The following is a 19,915-nucleotide window of genomic DNA, read 5'->3' as shown; positions in this document are numbered from 1 at the left end:
TCGTTGGTCGTCCCGGTAGACTGAGTCTAAAACCTAGCTTATTATCGACCTATAGCAGTCGTGCTTCTGCATGCTCTCTTATAACTACTGACCTCGATGAATTGAGCGCAAAAACCTGACTAGCGAACTTTAGTAAGTTTGGTTAGAACTATAAAGATCAGGAGGAATTAGTTAAGGAATTTTCAGCTTGCAAGGCGCGATATTTTCTCAATTAATATTAAAACCGGAAGTAGTAGTAAAGTTTTACCATTTCCGGTTGTATTAAATGAATTAGAATGGAGATGAAACGTATTCTTGGAATGACTAATAGATTGCCAAATGCAATTTGCTACCTATTACCGCCTTTACCCTTGAAAAATATAGATATCCATGTGCGCCTACCACATGGGTGCTCACGGACTCCAGCAACTACAGAAATAATCTTGTGGGTACAGCGCACCCACAAGAGTTTTAGTTTGACAGAAACAAAATACAATAAATATCTCTCACTTGCCATTATCAAAAAATAATAATCAATTAAAATATTGAGGTGGAGGTTAAAATTTCTAACCTCTAAAACATAATGGTTTGTTTCAGTTGTATTTGTGCGAAGGCAATGAAGCAAACATTTAGGGGTGTTCCGGATTCCGGAATTCCGGAATATTTCGGAATGAAAATCTTAATTCCGGAATCGGAATTAAAAATTTTCTCATTCCGGAATTCCGAGATTACGGAATTCCGGAATGTCGTAATTTCGGAATTCCGGAATCTCGGAATTTTGGAATTCCGGAATCTCGGAATTTTGGAATTCCGGAATTTCGGAATTCTGTAAGTTCACTCCGAAACATTCGAAATCTCGGAATTGCGGAATCTCGGAATTTCGGAATTCCGGAAGTTCATCCCGAAATTTCGGAATGCATGAATCTCGTAATTCCGGAATCTCGGAATTTCATCTAGAAATTTCGGAATTTCAAAATGAGAATTTTGGTTTAGCATTTCCGAATCTGAAATTCAGAATGCCGAACGACTGTACGTTGTTCCAGCATATCAGAATCTCGGAATGTTGAAATTTCTGAGTCATGGCAATCGAAATTGTAGAACCAAGTAACTGGATTTTGAAATTTTAGAGTTCCTTGATTTCATAATTACAAAAGTTCAGAAACTGGAATCCTCAAATAACATGATTATGAGATAGACATCAACTCAGACAGATATAATGATGAAACTTACTTCCTTTCACACGTTGTCAGTGGTGGCTATACTCCGTCCTTCTGCGGAGCGCAAAGTTCTTAGCCATGGTTTTCATTGAACAAAATTTAAAAACTTCATTTATTGGTTCTTGTCTTTTTAATGTTCCCCAAAGGCAGGTTCTATGACATTTATACATGGTAGCTAGCTGGGCCACCAGTGCAATACGGAAAGAGTATCAACTAGTTCCTTCCCTGTCTGGCTTCAAAATGACATATAGAAAATGGAAAATTTAGAACCACGGTGAATACATAAGTTGCGAGTTTCATGTTCGTTACCCACACATTTACTTGCACACTTAAACTGACATTCCTCTGCTATTATTCCACCCTCTTACCCCTTGATGTTTAGAAGCCAGGTTCGCAAAACGTAGCTGAAATGCTCGTTCTTCGCACGGCCAGAATAAGTTTATGAAAAATAATTGAACCCCCAATTCCCCTTACGATACACATTTCAACGATTGTTTACACGGTTTACCCCGAAAACTATGGATTCGACACTAATATCGGTAGTTTCCGGTTATTTTTACACGTCACCTCTTGCCACTCCAACCATAGGGGTGTTAGGGGGTCTTGAGGGCTTAACTGAAATTTAAACGACATCGAGTGTCAATGTTCAACTCAGCGACCTAAAATAACTATGAATTCGACAGTAATACCGGTCGTTTCTCATTATTTTTGCATTTAACGCTCTTTCAACTCGCCTCCTTGGGAAGCTAGGGGGTCTCTCACACACAATTTGTTTCCAGGTTGTAAAGTTATATGTTTAATTTAATAATTGAAATTGCGAAGTTTAATTGAAATTGCTTCGGGCGTTCCAGAGTTATGTTGGAACAAACATACATACATACATTTTTATAAGATAAAGCATGTAGTTCTTCTCCCTCATAACTTTCTTAGTTTTTAATTTCTTGTATTTGGAAAATGGAAACTTTTCAATAAAAACGTGGTTCGGAGCTCACATACATAGTTGATTCCGTAACTAGCTGATAGTAAATAGTTTTTCATAACGTAAGCCTTGCATAATGCTATTACACACAAATATTAACTGTTATGCCATGCTATCTTTTTTTAATACATAAAAAATAAACTTTCCTTAGTGTTAAATGTATTTTGTATTACTATAAAGAAGAAATAAAAATATAATAGATCTAAATTAATGGAGAATTGAAAATAGAATATAAGAAACATTCATATATTTATAATAATTGTAATTAATATTTGTTAAAACAGTGGAGAAATAGATAATCTAGGTTTCAACACATAGTAATAATGAAATGCCATATCAATAGAATTTTAATACTCTCATGTTTCTTTAATTTAATTTAAAGAAACCTTTAATTTTAGTTTCTACATTAAAAAAAACTATCATAATCGTACAGCTTTACATAGTAGCGGACTGTTACCCTTATAATCTACCTGTTCATATGATCAATAAAACAAATAAACAAACAAAAAAAACTTATTCTCTTTAAAGATATTGGTCAATGCTACTTAAATTTCGTATAAATTTCCATTGATTAGAATATACATTATTACAATTAATTTACAAAAACTAAAAAATGTGCATTACCTCAAATCCAATACTATCATTATTGATTCAAATATACATTATTACAATTAATTTACAAAAAGGTAAAAAAAAAAAAAAATATGCATTACCTCAAATCCAATACTATCATTGTACACCTTGTTTAATGCTTTTCGGAACACGGTACTCAGTTATAGAACGAAATAATATCGTATATATTTGATGGTTGCCATTAAATCTGATTGTATGTGTAAATTAGTTCTACTACAAAATTCTACTTTTGAAAATAAAAATAAATTCAAATAGCATTTTTCAGTTTGGTTATTTTACTTGGATATACATAAAAGATAGAAAGTGTACGTTAACTACAAATTAAAATAAAAACTACTTATCACTATTAAACATAAGGAAATTTTATACAAATAACAGAATAATAATAATATACATTACACATATTTAACATGTAACATTAGAAAACTAAGGGAATGTTATACTGTACAAACGACATTTTAAATACGAAATATTATGAATCTTATGAACTATATCAATTGAAACATTTGTTCAAATAATGTATTAGTTGAAACATTTTTGTATTATTAACGTTATGAAACCTAACAAAATGTTATTTTAACAATATGTAGATACATCTATACAGTTATGACACTAGTAACTATACCTTTCTCAGTAGCTTAACTCTTTTAAGATTTATAGCGACTTCTGTTACTATGGCGTAGTATCGCCTTTGGCCGCTTATTTAAACCGTTTTCTTATTGGTCAAGTCAATGATGGCCCTAAGAACACCCCAGATGCGTTTTGGAACCGGATGATCAGCTTGGCGGCGCCAAGTGGGGGCGGAGGGGCGTTTTTCCTTTTTTCTTAAGACAAGTTTAAAAAAAATCACGTCTTAATTTTTGAAGATATCAGATTGAAACTTTACATATGAATTATGTGTACCTCTGCAAATTTCTTCTGAATATATATATTTTTTGAGATCCCTACGTGAAACCGGGCCTGGGGCCGAGGGAAGCAAGTGTTCCGAGAGGGCGATTTTTTAATGAAAAATTTCCGGTTTTCCCCGATTTTTCCGGTTCAGGTGTATGATACGGACATGTAAATCGTACCGTTGGAAAGGGCTCGATATACCAAAGAAAATGAGCCATGACTGTTGCACAATATATATATATATATATATATATATATATATATATATATATATATATATATATATATATATATATATATATATATATATGTGTGTGTGTGTGTGTGTGTGTGTAAATATAGGCCTATATAGGGCCTAAATTCAGACTTTCAACAATTTTTTCGCCCTTTGTTTTCAAGATACAAGATTGAACTTTTGCACACGTATTATGTATATACATAAGAAAAAAGCTTCAGATCTTTACATAAACGCAGGCCCGGATCCGAGGGGCAAAGTGTTTTGGCTGGATTTCTCAAAAAAAAAATTGCGGGTTTTTCCCTAATTTTACGGTTCAGGTCATACACCTGAACCGTACAACGTGGTTGTATTAAAATTTGGCAATTTTGTACCCCTAGAAGGGAACGAGATGGACCACCCAAATTTATCATAACACATATTAGGATCCTGTACTATAATACCCAATGTTTAAATTGGTCAATTTCCAAAATTGAAGGGGTGGGCCAAGGTACACATCCCAAATTTTTCAAGGGGTGCATCAATGTACCCATGTCTTATGATAGGAAATGAACCCATATACATGACCATATAACCATATAGGGTAATAAAACCTCATCAAAGGGGAGAAATTGGGCCAAAACAAAACACGTGGTATAACGTATTGCTTACGTTTATATTTTGGCAATTTTGTACACCTAGAAGGGAACGAGGTGGACCACCCAAATTTATCATAACACATATTAGGATCCTGTACTATAATACCCAATGTTTAAATTGGTCAATTTCCAAAATTTAAGGGGTGGGCCAAGGTACCCCTCCCAAATTTTTCAAGGGGTGCATTAATATACCCATGTCCTGTGAAAGGTAATGGACCCCTGTATACGTTCATATAACCATATAGGGTAATAATACCTCATCCAAGGGGATAAATTAGGTCAAAAACCAAACACGTGAATGTATTAAAATTTGGCAATTTCATACTCATGAAAGGGAACGAGGTGAACCAATCAAATTTATAGTAATCTCTATTAGGGTCCTATACTATTATACCAAATATATAAAATGGGTAATTTCCAAATTTAAAGGGGTGGGTCAAGGTACCCCTCCCAAAAAATTTAAAGGGGTGCACAAATGTACCTATGTCTTATGATAGGTAATGGACCCCTATACATGACCATATAAGGTAATAGGACCTCATCCAAGGGAATAAATTAGGTCAAAAACGAAACACGTGGTACAACGTATTGCTTACGTTTATATTTTGACAAATTTGTACCCCTAAAAGGGAACGAGGTGAACCACCCAACTTTATCATAATACATGTTAGGGTCCAGTACTATAATACCAAATATATAAAATGAGCGATTTCTAAAATTTAAGGGGTGGGCCAAGGTACCTCTCACAAATTTTAAAAAGAGTGCACAAATGTACCCATGTCTTATGATAGGAAATTAACCTATATACATAACCATATAACCATAAGGTAATAGGACCTCATCCAAGGGGATAACTTAGGTCAAAACCAAACACGTATTGCTTACGTTTATATTTTGGCAATTTCGTACCCCTAAAAGGGAACGAGGTGAACCACTCAAATTTATCATAATACATGTTAGGGTCCAGTACTATAATACCAAATATATAAAATGAGCAATTTCTAAAATTTAAGGGGTGGGCCAAAGTACCCCTCCCAAATTTTTAAAGGAGTGCACAAATGTACTTATGTCTTATGATAGGGAATAGACCCCTATACATAACCATATAACCATATAAGGTAATAGAACCTCATCCAAGAGGATAAATTGGGCCAAAAGACCAAACACGTGGTACAACGTATTGCTTACGTTTATATTTTGGCAATTTTGTACCCCTAAAAGGGAACGAGGTGGACCACCCAAATTTATCATAATACATGTTAGGGTCCGGTACTATAATACCAAATGTTTAAATAGGGCAATTTCCAAAATTTAAGGGGTGGGCCAAAGTACCCCTCTCAAATTTTTAAAGGAGTGCACAAATATACCCATATCTTATGAAAGGTAATGGACCCCTATACATGACCATATAACCATATAAGGTAATAGAACCTCATCCAAGGGGGATAAATTGAGCCAAAACAAAAACGTGGTTGTACTAAAATTTGGCAATTTCGTACCCCTAAAAGGGAACGAGGTGAACCACCCAACTTTATCATAATACATGTTAGGGTCTAGTACTATAATACCAAATATATAAAATGAGCGATTTCTAAAATTTAAGGGGTGGGCCAAGGTACCCCTCCCAAATTTTTCAAGGGGTGCATTAATATACCCATATGTTATGAAAGGTAATGGACCCCTGTATACGCCCATATAACTATATAGGGTAATAATACCTCATCAAAGGGGATAAATTAGGTCAAAAAAACCCGAAATTTGAATTTTTGGCATTTTTTTACCCATGAAAGGGAACGACATAGACACCCAATATTGATAGAGGTACATACTATGGTCCTAGGCTACCACACCAAATTTTTAGATTTGGCAATTTCCAAAATTTAAGGGGGGTGGTCCTATGTACCCCTGCCAAAATTTAGGGGGTGGGCCATGGCACCCCTGCCAAAATTTAGAGGGGTTGGTCCTAGGTACCCCTAGGTCATTGACCCCGGGCCAAGGTCATTGACCTTTGACCTATGACGTCACAGAGGTCGGGGTCAAAGTCCAAAATGGCCTCAAGTCCCGCGAAAACTACTAAAATAAAGTGTAAAGTATAAAATTTACCTGAGAAAGGGGAAATCCTAAAAGAGTTAAATTTATCGCACCTATAAAAGTGAGGTGTTGATTTATGAATCCCCTGTTATACTAAGTCAATAATGTGAAACAATGAGAACATTTAGCTTATATTAAATAGCATTTTAAGATGATTTTGGGACAATAGCTTTGTTCATGGACAAAAATATTAACTGTTCAGTATGCTCAGCGGTAAGAGATGCTCTATAATCTGTCACTACATTGCCACCACAGTTGAAAACTCTCTCACTTGGCACGCTCGTAGCAGGAATACACAAATATTTTCTCGCTAATTTTGTTAATCTTGGAAGATGGTGGGAATGGCTATTCCACCAAACAAGTTTCTCTTCCTCCAAATCTGCATCCCCAAGCCTTAGGTATCGGTTTAATTCTTCTATTTGACTGTCTTCTTTATCGTTCCTGTCACCAAATTTCCTTCGTTTTAGGTAACTGTCAAATCCTTTAGTACCAACATTCCCTTGATCATCCTTTTTAGGACTTCCTGCTGGAATAAATCTCAACTCATTCAGTACTCTACCTTTTATTATCTCAGTATCTTCACCCAAATGATCTTTAAACCTGGGATCTAAGAATGTACACATTTTCAGCAGTATTCTGCTTTCTTCATCCTCCTCGTATCGGGATTGCAACGGAGATAAAATTTCCATTTTTATGCTTCTTTCAATTTCTTTGAGTGCTGCTTCTAACATCTGTTCACTATCTTCTTCTTCAGTCAAAGAGTCATACAGCGAAAAAGGTGTTTCCTGTGTACTTGCTTCGTCTTGTTGTGATGTATCTTCTATCTGTTGAGATTCTTCGATTTGAAAATCTTTTAAGATTTGTTCATATAATGGCCATATGCCCGATGTTTCAGCTGACATACTGTCACAAAGCATTTGTAAGGGCGATAATAGGGTCATGATCATATTTAATAATTCTATTTCCTTGTTCTGAAGGATAAGGTTTTTATGTTTTGTTCGGGACAGAAATTTTGCTATTGCTTCTTGATTTGTTAAAGCTACCTGTATCAAAGGAAGAGTAGACCACCACCTTGTTGGCGTGCATGACGGAAGTACTTTGCGCGGGAGGCCTAATGCATCTTGCTCTTCTTGCAGCGCACGTCTCTTTTGCTGCTGCGACTCGTAATTTGTCTAAGTTTACGAAGTTACCTAATAACTTCATTGACTGGATGTAGCTCAAGGGCTTTGTTCACTCCAATATTTAAAGTATGAGCGAAACAGCTCAAATGTTGGAAATCACTCAAGTCAACAATGGCCTTTACAATATTGGCACTACTGTTGTTACACAACGAACATTTTCAGTTGGTATTTCCGACAAATCTATACTAAAATTTAAAGCCTCTAATAGATTTAAATTCGGAAAATCGGAATTCCGGAACTTCATCGCAAATATCGGAAGGTCGGAATTCCAGAATCTTGGAACGCGATCCGAAATTCCGGAATCTCGAAACAAGATCTGAAATTTCGGAAGATCGGAATTCCGGAATCCAGAACACGATACTAAATTTCGGAAGGTCGGAATTCCGGAATTTTTAAACTCCATCGGAAATTTCTGAAGATCGGAATTCCGGAATTTTCGGAATTCCGGGATCTCGGAATTTCGAAATTCCGGAATTCCGAGATTCCGAAAATTCCGGAATTCCGAGATTCCGAAAAACGGAATTCCGAAAAATTCCGGAATTATCGACATTCCGAATTCCGGAATTGAAATCTCAATTCCGAACACCCCTACGAAACATTATTCCTTTCCTTGCCTTCTCTGACCTAGTCAAAGGCAGTCCCCATCTTAGGTGCCTGCTACTTGGGTGCTACGGGGCTCAAGCATCCATTGGAGGTATTAAATACCCTGAATGTTTGAGTTCGTATTAACTTCGAAATTACACTTTTAGGAGTTGAAAAACAAAACAATACTGCATGTGATCAGGTTGAATTTTAGATACGGATGCATATGTGTTGACTTATTTTAAACTCTTTAAGTTTACGGGAGCCCCGGTGGCTCAGTTATACAGAAGTTGACTTCTCGTGCATAAGTCCTTGTTTCGGTCCCAACTCGCACCAAGTAAGCTTTGTGATGGACAAACTCCGAGTGCATGGGCTTCCTCGGGGTTCTCTCGCTTCTTCCTATAGGCCGCGGTGGCTCAGTGGTAGAGCGTTCACCTCTGGTATTTGGGGTCCCGGGTTCGATCCCAGCCCCTGCCAAGTGAACTTTATGGTGGACAAACACCGCGTGCGTGGGTTTTCTCGGGGTTCTCCGTTTCCTCCCACTTTCTTCATTCCACCATTCCATTCATTACTCATCGTCACCGTCTCCTTTAGCCTAACCGGCATAACCGTGGGACGTAACACTCAAAGATTTCATTTCTTCCTACATTCTTCATTCCACCATTTCATTCATTTCTCATCATCACCGTCTCCTTTAGACTCGCCGGCATAACTGTGGGACGTAAAACTTAAAGGTTTCATTTTATTTTTCATTTTCTTGAGGTTTACGTCATATCGGCAGTCGACCTATATAACATTACAAAGATAATAATCTTCCATGAGTGTCATTTTGTTTAATTATTTCTTTAAATTTTTGATGTAAATTTATATATATATTTTTTTTAAATGTAATATGTTTTACGTTAATTACAGGACATTTGAATCGTTTTCTATTTTCATTCAAATGATCCTCAAATCTTCTAAAGATTTCGCTGTAATCATTATTATTTTAATAATTTTCTGTATCCTTAGTTTGGTCAATTTACTGGTAAACACGTTCGAAATTCACAAACAAAATATTAATGTTTCAGAATTTTCTTCAATAGAAAAGTTAGAAAACTGTGCTAAAATAAATTAAAACATTTTTAAAACTATTTTTTGCCTTTGCAATTTAAAAATGATTTCAAGGTCCATTTCATTTCAGCAACTCTTGATAGTCTTTCGCGCCTCTCAGAAAGAATTCGGGAACAATTGGTCAATTGCAAATGAAATGAAATCTTGAAGATTTACGTCCCACGATTATGCCCGTTGAACTCCAGTTTTTGTAATTTATATTTTTCGTTTGTATGTTAAAAACAGTAAAGTTTACACAACGTTACAACTTCTCAGCAGAGAGCAGGCAAAACATTGAATATACACAATTAGTTTCACCCATACCTTATCACAGCAGCGTAACTTTACTCTACCTGAATAAACGCAATATTAATTATTCTAAAACACAGTATGAAACATATTTTATATTAAATGATTCGTAATTCATTGTTACACAGCTTTAACAATTTCTTCCAGTCCTTTCTGTGATAATTTTTGTAAAAAAGCCAGGCAAGTCTATTGGTAGTATTCACCGTTAATACTGATACGAATACTGATACGGCGTACTTAGTTACAGTCTATTTTGTGTTTTTTCTTAGTTATAATGCTAGCAGTGATGCCAATTCCTTCAGAGCCGTTTTCCCTTCACAAGCTTCAGAATTTCCCTTTTCCGGGCAAAATTTCCCTTCATCCAAACCGTTCAAGTACTGTATTTAGTAAACGAATTTTTAATCGTTTTCGCTTCCACCCACTCACCCCAATCTTATAACCACATACAAGCAGATATCTGACAGCCTTCCTTTTAGCTTACGTAGAATTTGAACTTGATTTGTTTTTTAAGCATCTAAGGCGTCGCGATAGAGGAGGGGAAAGGATATGGAAAGGTGTAGGCTAGGACCTATGTTAAAGGTGCAATCTCTGCATTTGCCTGGTGTAACTGAGGAAAAACCCTATAAATAACTCGGTGAGGGTGGACAACCTAAATAAATCATAAAAAATATAAAATAAATATTATGTAAATTTAATTTTTATCCTAGATATCATGATAGATTTTAATATTAATGTAACCTAAGGTACAAAGAAAATATTAATTATATATTTGATATGTACTTACTTAAGAGCAGCATTCTCATATTTACTGAAAAGAACAGTTACAAAGAAAACTCTAGCTGCTACTGTCTTTGGCTGTGCACGAGGAATGTTCGTAAGCACAATACAAACTAAATCAAAGTTTAGAGATGCGGAATTCTTAAGAATTTATCATTCTGTGCGCACAGTCACCAGAAAATGTGTAATGTCACAAACACACATACACTAATGACCCAGTATTCGCCCATATATACATATTTACATTCACGACACGCAGATTTTCTTCTCTTACATCGATTAATCCTCTTCATAATCAATTTTCTGGTTGGGAAAACCAAACTGATATAATAGTTGGAGTGATAATTTAATTGAGAAATATTTCATCTTATTGCATTGCATTTAATTCAACAATGGGAAGACTAATTTTGATAAAAGATTTTAAATAAGCATTGTTGTAATGTTTCGAATTTAACTGAATATGTTGATCGATGTGTAATGTTGATAAATATTAACGAATGCAAAGCAAGATAACTTGTGAGAATTTATGTGAAATATGTGCAACGGATTATGTTTGGAACAAATAGGGTGTTGAATTTATACTGCATTTTAATGAGTTTAATCAGATACGTAGATACATTCAATCTATAATTGATTGAAGAGAGGTTCAAATTTCCCTGCAATATTGAGAGATTACAAGCAATTTCCCTTTTTCCCTTTTCTCCAAAATTTACTCAAAATTTCCCTGCGCCAAGGGAAATTTCCCTTCAATTGGCATCACTGAATGCTAGTGCGATGATTTATTTAATTAAAGCTCTGATTGCCTTCTTTATCATTGTTCTTGATATCATTCAATATTATTAATTATCTAAACATAATCTTCTAGTGTATATCTGTAAATGCATAAATTATGGTTTCAAGAAATTTTCTTTTTAATTTCAATAAAGACAAACACCATGTTCTGTACAAGAATTTCCCAATTGAGTTTGAGAGTTTTCATTTACTCATCTCACAAAAGCTTGACAACAACTGCTGTAGCCAACCTTGCCTCTAGCATTCATAATGAGATTAACTTTTGCATATACAGTACATGTTCTTTCTAGCTAGACAAAGGTTTTGCCTTTTATGAGAAATGAAATTTTACGTGTTGGATTTTAACTCCGTTACCAAGGTTATAGGTTTGATTGGTCTTCAAAGTAAAGGATGTGAACTTATAAAGCTAATCTAAGTTGATGTGCAGTACTGTCGAGAATCGACTCTAAACTGGCACGACATTCATGTTAATGTCATTTCGAAACGTATTTGTTTCAATAAAAAGTTAGCCACTATAAGTTCTGTTTTATCTTAAATTGGTATTAGATACATATGTTTCCTACTCTTTGAGTTAGTCATTAAAATTATACAGTATTGATATCAGTGACGGCGTTAGAGAAGGGAAAAGGGACGGGTGGCCCCTGGTGGCATAGTCTGCTACCCCGGTTGTTCCGCAAACAAGTTGTATTGTTAATATAATAATAAGTATAATAATATAATATATAATATAATATTATATTATTTTCAAGTCAAGTATAATAATATAATATTATTTTCGGGATAAAAAATGTGTAGTCGTCTTGATAAATGTGTAGTCTTTCCACTTCTACTCCCCTCAGAAATTAAAACTGGCGTTAAGAATACATAAGCCTTTACAATATGTCTCTATCGGTGTTTACTGTATGTATATGAAAGTTCTTCGATAACTTTTCGTAAAAATCAATATAATTTAAAGATACTTTGCATGTGAGTTTCTTTACGCAACCCTGCCAAATGTTGGAACTTTAGCGAGGGTTAGGAATATTAGATGCGTACTTTTTTGTTGGCAAGCAAAAACTCTCCAGAAGTACATGATGCGTAATTTGTTACTTCAGTTGGGAATACAGATAACTTCCTAGTAACTATTTTCCATTCTTTGAGCTCTCTATTCATTTGGTGATCAATATTGAAACTAGAATTATTAGTACTTTTTAAATACGATTTTTGGTTTTTAGGGAAAAATAGGGTCGATATTAGTATTTTTTTTCAACATTTGGATTTTGGCTTTTAGCAGGTGGATATAGTGCATTTCTTGAAACTCTGAATTGATTCCAAATATCCATTTGCCTCTGTTTCCTTTCCTGTTCTTTGGTGGTCAACGATAAAACCTAAACGGTCAATTTCTACCACTTCCGGATTATATAAAAGGTTAACAAAGAATATGGTTTCATTTTCTTGTGAATTGATCCTTCACCAATGGAAAAAACGCTTGTCAATGGTATTATCGTTCTAGCTCTATAGAGATAAATACTTATAATGGTAACACAAGTTCTACCACTTGCCATTTTAGTAGAGGGCTACCGGTTGTGGTGACATGTTTTCTTGAGACACTGAATTGAATCCGAAAGAAGGTTTGTCATTATGTTTTATAGCTTTTAAATATGATTATTCCTTTAGTACTAGAAGGATATACTTCTAGCACTTCTGTCTTTTAAAAAAGAACAGGGCCAGAGAACAACCGATTCTCTATTAAACATTAAATTATCATCAAATCAATCCATTTCTCTCCTTCTAAGTTACCATTTTGGTTCAATGACGACAAATATTAAGACCAGAAGTGGCGGATATGAACAACGTCATGTTTCAGTAAACATAACATGACCAGATTAGACTTATTTCTGGGACTCTGAATCCATAACAAGAAATAATTTCTTGCTATTATCAGTTTTCGCCGGCGGAATGAATTTGGAAGAGTAGAATTGTATTACTTTTGGATGGATGAAAGCGAAGATACAAACTATTCTTGAACGCTGAATATATTTCTTGATATCTCTTACATAATTGGCTAAGCGGCTAGTGTACGCGTCTTTGGCGTAGAAAACCGGGATTCGATTCCCGGCGAGAGCTCATGTGATTCGGTTTCCACATTAAACAGTAGGCCCTGTTTCGTGTAGCCTCGCTGCTGAGAGGGACCTTCAAATCAAATTCAACTCAACACAACTCTTACATAATTTGCCTGGAATCCTAAATTAGAAATTCGCTCTATAACGTTTCTGTACTTACGCATATTGAATTTTTAAACTCAAAAATGAAATTATGGCCAATTTTAAAAGTAGCTGCATACTCAAGTATAAGAATTCAAGTGTAAGTACAGGAATGTATATAAAAGAAAAAGTATTTTGTGTCAATACTACACAGTATAGATTAGTCCACATTTACTTTAAGTAATAACTGTATGCCAATATTTAAACAGGTAAAAGAGGAAAAAAACGGAAAGAAAGAAAAAGAAAGCAACTATAAAGTTTCGCTGACCTGAATAGGGACCTTTGGAGAGCAATTAAGTGTTGTCTCCGTGCGTAGATGTTTGAGCATCGGGGATTAAACTCCATTTCTGTCTGCTTAACGCGCGTGTAATAGCCGGAGCAATTAAGCTTGTTTAGGAGGAATTGCGTCCCGTCCTAGCTTTGATTGCTCCCTAAGGAGGTGCTTTTAAGTACCTACGAAAAACTTGTTCTCCAATTTCATGGAATAACCGCTCTGGTTCTCCTCCTACTTCATCGTAAATCCCTAAACAGTTCTTCGGGTCATTAACGTAAGAGAGGTGCATGCAAATGGCCTTGGAACTGCACAGGCATCAATAATGTTAATAATAGTATGTGTAGCATCATATATCACAACAGACCTAGGGGTGCGGTCGCTCAGTTGCTCAGATGTAGAGCGTTCACCTCCGTTGCTTGGGGTCCCTGGTTAGATCCAAGCTCGCGCCGTGTGGATTTTGTGGTGGAGAAACACTGTGCTCGTGGGTTTTCTCGGGGTTCTCCCGTTTCCTCCCACTTTCTTCATTCCATCGTTTCATTCATTTCTCATTATCACCGTCTCCTTTATCCTAACCGGCATAATCGTGGGGCGTAAAACTGAAAATTTCATTTCATTTCATTTCACAACAGACCTAAATATATTTGTTACTGTAACTTTTAAATAGCGCTTAGCGCGCTTGTCTGTAATACTTGTGGCCTTAGGTTTGGTGCCCGATGTAGGATATTATTGGTATTGATCTAGTATCATAAAATAATTTGTGTTGATTTTGAGTTTAACATCCCTTTTCAGCAGCGAGGCTATATGAGACGTGGAACTACTGATTAATCTGGAATCCGAACCACATGAGCTCCCGCCGTGAATCGAACCCGGGTCTTCCGCGCCAAAGGCGCGTACGCTAACGGCTTAGCCACGGAGGAGCTCATAAAGTAATTTGAAATATACTTGAATTAAAATGTAGCAATGACTGTAAAAATCTAAAAATAGAAGTAATTGCCATATTGTTCACGTGCAAACACACACACGGTACAACAGTAAATCTTCTGGCTGGCCATAGGACATGCCGGGCTGGACTCTAAAGCTAGGAATTTCAGCTGCTAGCTTTACTTCCGTCATCACTAAGTCAACAATTATCATCATTATTATCACCAATATCATTATGAGTAATTTTATCGTAAGGAAGGTAATATTGTTTCATGAACAAGATGACACTCAAAAAGAAACACTGTTTATCTAGTAACATTATATAAGAGTGCATAGGCAACATATAATTTTGACCAAATTGTGTTTTAATGGCAAAACGTTTTAATTACAAAATGTATTTGTAGCTTGCAAGTTAACAAGAAAAACTTCAGATTTTTTTTTTCTTCTTCTTCAATGTAGGACCTTCGTACGTTCGTTTTCTCTTGTGGAGCTATTTAAAAGGCAACTCATAACTCAGTCAAAGACAAGGACGAATTGAAGCAAAGAATTCAAAATTGACGTTTCACGTGAATTTTACAGCGACTAATGAAGAACCAAGTCGGTAAATACAAGACTGCTGAAATTGAAACGGACGCCAATTAAAATTTGAAGTTTTATTTCCGAAAAATTGACATTGTAGATTACTGTATTTTAAATGGAAATGGTAAATGGATTAATTTTCGTTAATGTGTGTCTTCTATCTGATTTTGCATGTGTGTTTGTATAATTTTGTATTAGTTTTCCAATGTTCTTCTTGCTATGTGTCAACCTACACCTCTCATATCTTCATGTACGCTTTAATATAATTTTCCTTAACAACTGTCGTCGACGTTCTACCCGTTTATTCTTCTCTTTCATCACTTCTTCTATTACATCCTTTTAAAACAATTTATTCCGTCTTAAATTATCATAACCATCGATCTTCTCTTTGTATCTTCTACAAATACTCCCTAAATGTTTCTCATTAGACAAACATAAAGTTCATGTTTCTACTCTATACTCAGATTTCCATTGCTTCTAATTCTCCTAATATTTCGTAATAACTCGTACTTTCTTTATAATACACTTGTCTAAACAATATTTTCTTTTCTTTAAATCTTCCTTCAAGTTATTATAAATAACATTTTTGAAATAAATATACTAGGAGGTTTGGAAGGCACACAATAATTGACAGAAACTTCCTCAATATTGGTTTGTGCCATATGCCAAGGATTTTAAAATTTAGTTGGTTGTTAATAACACGTTCAAGAAAATTGTGTCCAATATTATACCTCGAATCTTAGACATGGCTGTTTGATTGTTTTCGAATTTAGCGTCCCTTTCCAGTGCCAAGGCCATATGGGACGTTGATCTACAGCTTAAGGTGTTATCTGAACCACGGGAGCTTCCACTGATCCCTGCCATAGCATTTTGATTTAGAACTTACTGTAAAACTTCTGCTCTAGATAATTTTGACAGAATCTTTTGTTTCGTTTTAAATCTCTCTGTGTTCGTATTATTCTCAGTAGGTTGAGGTGGGGAATAGAACATATATAAATTCGCCGGTCGAAACACAAAGTGCCGTAAGTCACAAAATAGTGATTTTGAATTATCACTATTAGAGAGAGCTTCTCGAAGGTTTTTTTTTCCATGTCACAAATAGGCAGAAGCGAATTGCAAACTCTATCCGGAAAATATTTATCGTTGTCGGGTGTAAGTGATATTAAAAGGTAATTCCACAACATAAACAGGTTTAAGCTGACAGAGATGTCTTTGTTTCTTGTGTTACACTGCCACACACACACACACAAACAAAAGTTTTGTGTACCGGAAACCCTGGGTATACATTCAAAGTATTGTTAATCAGAATCCAAATTTCGAAACCCGAGGCGACCGATCCTTTCAATTTTTTGTTATGGGCGAAAAACTTGAGGACACACGTAACACAGCTATACTAAAAAGCATAACTTCTGTACAGCGGATTTGGGGTATTTTGTTACACATAATCCAACTTTTGAAGCCCCATAAAACGATTGACTGTGTCAATGTTTGATGGGCGAAACATTTGACCGATTTTAGATAGGGATGGCACATAATTTTTGACCATAAAACAAAAGCCTATTTGTTCTTTGTTTCTGAATATTAGTCCTAGATATCCCGCAAATTACTCAATTAAGAGAATGAACGTGTTTAATTGATTCAGAAACACTTTAGTCAATTAATTCTTAACTTTATATTTATGGCTGATTAAAAAATGGTTTCTTGCACTTTATGAACTGACACTAGTCAGTTCTAGAGTTTGTTACGTTTACTATAACAAACTTGTAGTCCATTCTAACTTGTAATGTGTGTTGGTTAAATTATATCGAAACATGGAATGTTTTATATAATTTTTGTCCCTTGAATACTTTTCTCAAACTTTCTTACTTCTCCTAAATATTTATTCCATTTAATTGAAATGAACAAATTACTTCAATTCTTTGCCACCACTTTTAAATATGTGCGGGAAACTGCTAAATCTATTTTGTCTTTCTGTAATTTCTTTCGGTCAGCTTTCAAAAAACTATTAAATTATTTTAATAATCTGATTTCTATATTTTTAAAAGAAAATACTATTATTAAGAAGTGTTATTTTTAAAATATTTCAACCTGAACTAAAAAATAGTATCATATAGTGAGTAAATTTATAGTTTTAAAATATTTCATATGTGACAAAATAACATTACATTTCTAGTTCTATGCCTTTTAGGTTAATAAAGACGGATGAGTAATGAAAGCGAATTATTACAAACTAATTGGTACAAAGAGAACATGAGATGAAATGGGCGAACTCCGAGAAAAGCAACGATTACGATGCAATTCACCACAAACTCATGCAGTGGCAGATCCAGGGGGACGATCGGGGCACTTCCCCCCCCCCCAGAAGAGGAAACTTTCTTATTTTATATATATAAATAAAACCCATCCCAGAGTTTGGACTTCTTAAAAGTAGCTCTAAGTAGCAGTATTCCAACCCACCGCCCCCACAGAAGTCTTTCCTGGATCCGCCGCTGAACTCATGTGGCTGGAGATCGAACCCAGAAAACTCTCGCACTAGAGGTAATCGCTCTATCCAAACCATTGACTAACCTATTTCTCGTGAAGAATGGTATTGTACGATATAGGGACATAGACAGGACGGAAAATATTTACGTAATGCGAAATGACAAAAAGTTTAAAAGCGAAGAGGACCTGTTTTTGAAATTAAGGAAAGTAAATGCCTAACTTTAAGATAATTAAAGACAGGAAAGAAAATTATTTACGAAATAGTTTGCTAGTAAGAAGAAGCTATATTAGGAGAACGTAATAGTAGGTGCGCTGATTAGAAAGATCACTTTATAGGAAACAATTTTAAAAAAATTAAGTTATACTAAAATGAAAGTGTAGTCATAGCTTTTTCTTCTCATTAATTGATCTGCGAACTTAGCTCTAATCATCATGACTTTTTTGAGTCTAAATTCTCACGCTTAGGCCAAGGAAAGCGGTGATAATGCAGTAGAGGATAATGGTGGAATTAAGAAAATGGAAGGAATCGGAAGAACTCTGAGAAAACCCATGAGCACGGTCATTATTCGTATGAGGGACATATTTGTAATACAGTTTCAATTCGTCAAATTGACTCATACTCGGAAAAGTAAAATATACATTTAATGAACAATGCCGTGATCTGCTTTAACCGGATGAGATCTGATTTCAATTCCTCCAAGGTTTACGTTTATACAGCTTAAACTTGATGTAAAGAAATATTAAATGTTAATATGATCTGGGGGAAATTTGTTCACCGAACGTTATATAGGCGCAAGTGAGTACTTGTGTATTAAGCAAGCCAAACATACGGATAGAGAGACACAAGTGGATGCGAAGACAGAGCCCCAAGCAGGGAAGCACCCACGGAAGGTCTAAAGGGTTCTGATCCCCTCTATACTTCGTAACTCAATGTACATTTGTGCAGTTTCTGACTAAAACTGTGCTTGTTTAACAGGTAAATGATTGATATCAAATTTTACACTTCACTTGTACTCTATTTCTTATAAAAACAATCTGGTTCTAATGTTTTTTCCTGCAAATATAGGGGAATGTATTTTACAATTACTTATCGTCTTTTCTGCTCCAGAACAATACCCGTTCAATATTACATAGACGCAGTAGCTTGTAGTATTTGACCTCCACTCTTCCTTCAAAGCTTGGACCTTTCTCAACAAAAAAATTCTGGGTGGTCGTCAGGTCTCAAGAACATTGAGCTTGCGTTCCAATTACAGCGTCAGGTACCGTCACGAACATTAATAAATGGAGATTGGAGCCATAAGAAATAATGGCTGCAGCCTCCATTTATTAATGTTCGTGACTGTATGCCTTTGTCTAGCACGTAAAAAACACATAGCCACAACATTAACATAGATTGAGCCGAGGAGTTCGCTTTGAATTTATATATACATAATAAAATCAACGTTTTAAGAGACTGAACATGTTAGGCCTGTGTGTCTCCTACTTCCTTCGCAAAATCCAATCCTGTGGACATTTCTGGACAAGAGACACTGAACCACAAGATCGTCCTATTTGCTTAAAATCCTAGAAACAGTAGGACGTATTTCTCTCAAACTTTGGAAAAAATATTTAGAAGATACGTGATTGTCGGAAATGAACAAATAACCAATTTTTCAAACGTGACATCTCGCGACAAAAGTCCAAAAGACAGTTTTCTAATTTAATGATGTCACACAAACGTCACAATCCAACTACAATCCTTTTTTTTTTCATTTTTTCTCTGTTTCTTTCTTCCTTTCTTCGTATTTGAGTCTGGGCTTCCGTTGGTTCGTTCCTTGAATCAAAGAATAAAGTCTCCCAGAGAAAAGACACAAAGAATAGAAAAGAAGAACAAAGGAAAAAAAGAAACAAAGTTTAATTTCTCTTGAGATTTATCTACCTACCGCCTTAGGCTCAAAAATGAAGAAGTAATTTTGTATTATTCGTGAGTTGTTCTTTCTTTTGTGCTTTTACTTCTGGAAGCTCATTTTTGCTTTCTT

The sequence above is a fragment of the Thermobia domestica genome, chromosome 2 (genome assembly GCF_964235325.1).
Source record: "Thermobia domestica chromosome 2, izTheDome1.hap1.1, whole genome shotgun sequence".
Taxonomy (NCBI): Eukaryota; Metazoa; Arthropoda; class Insecta; order Zygentoma; family Lepismatidae; genus Thermobia; species Thermobia domestica.
This window is presented reverse-complemented; position numbering follows the sequence as displayed.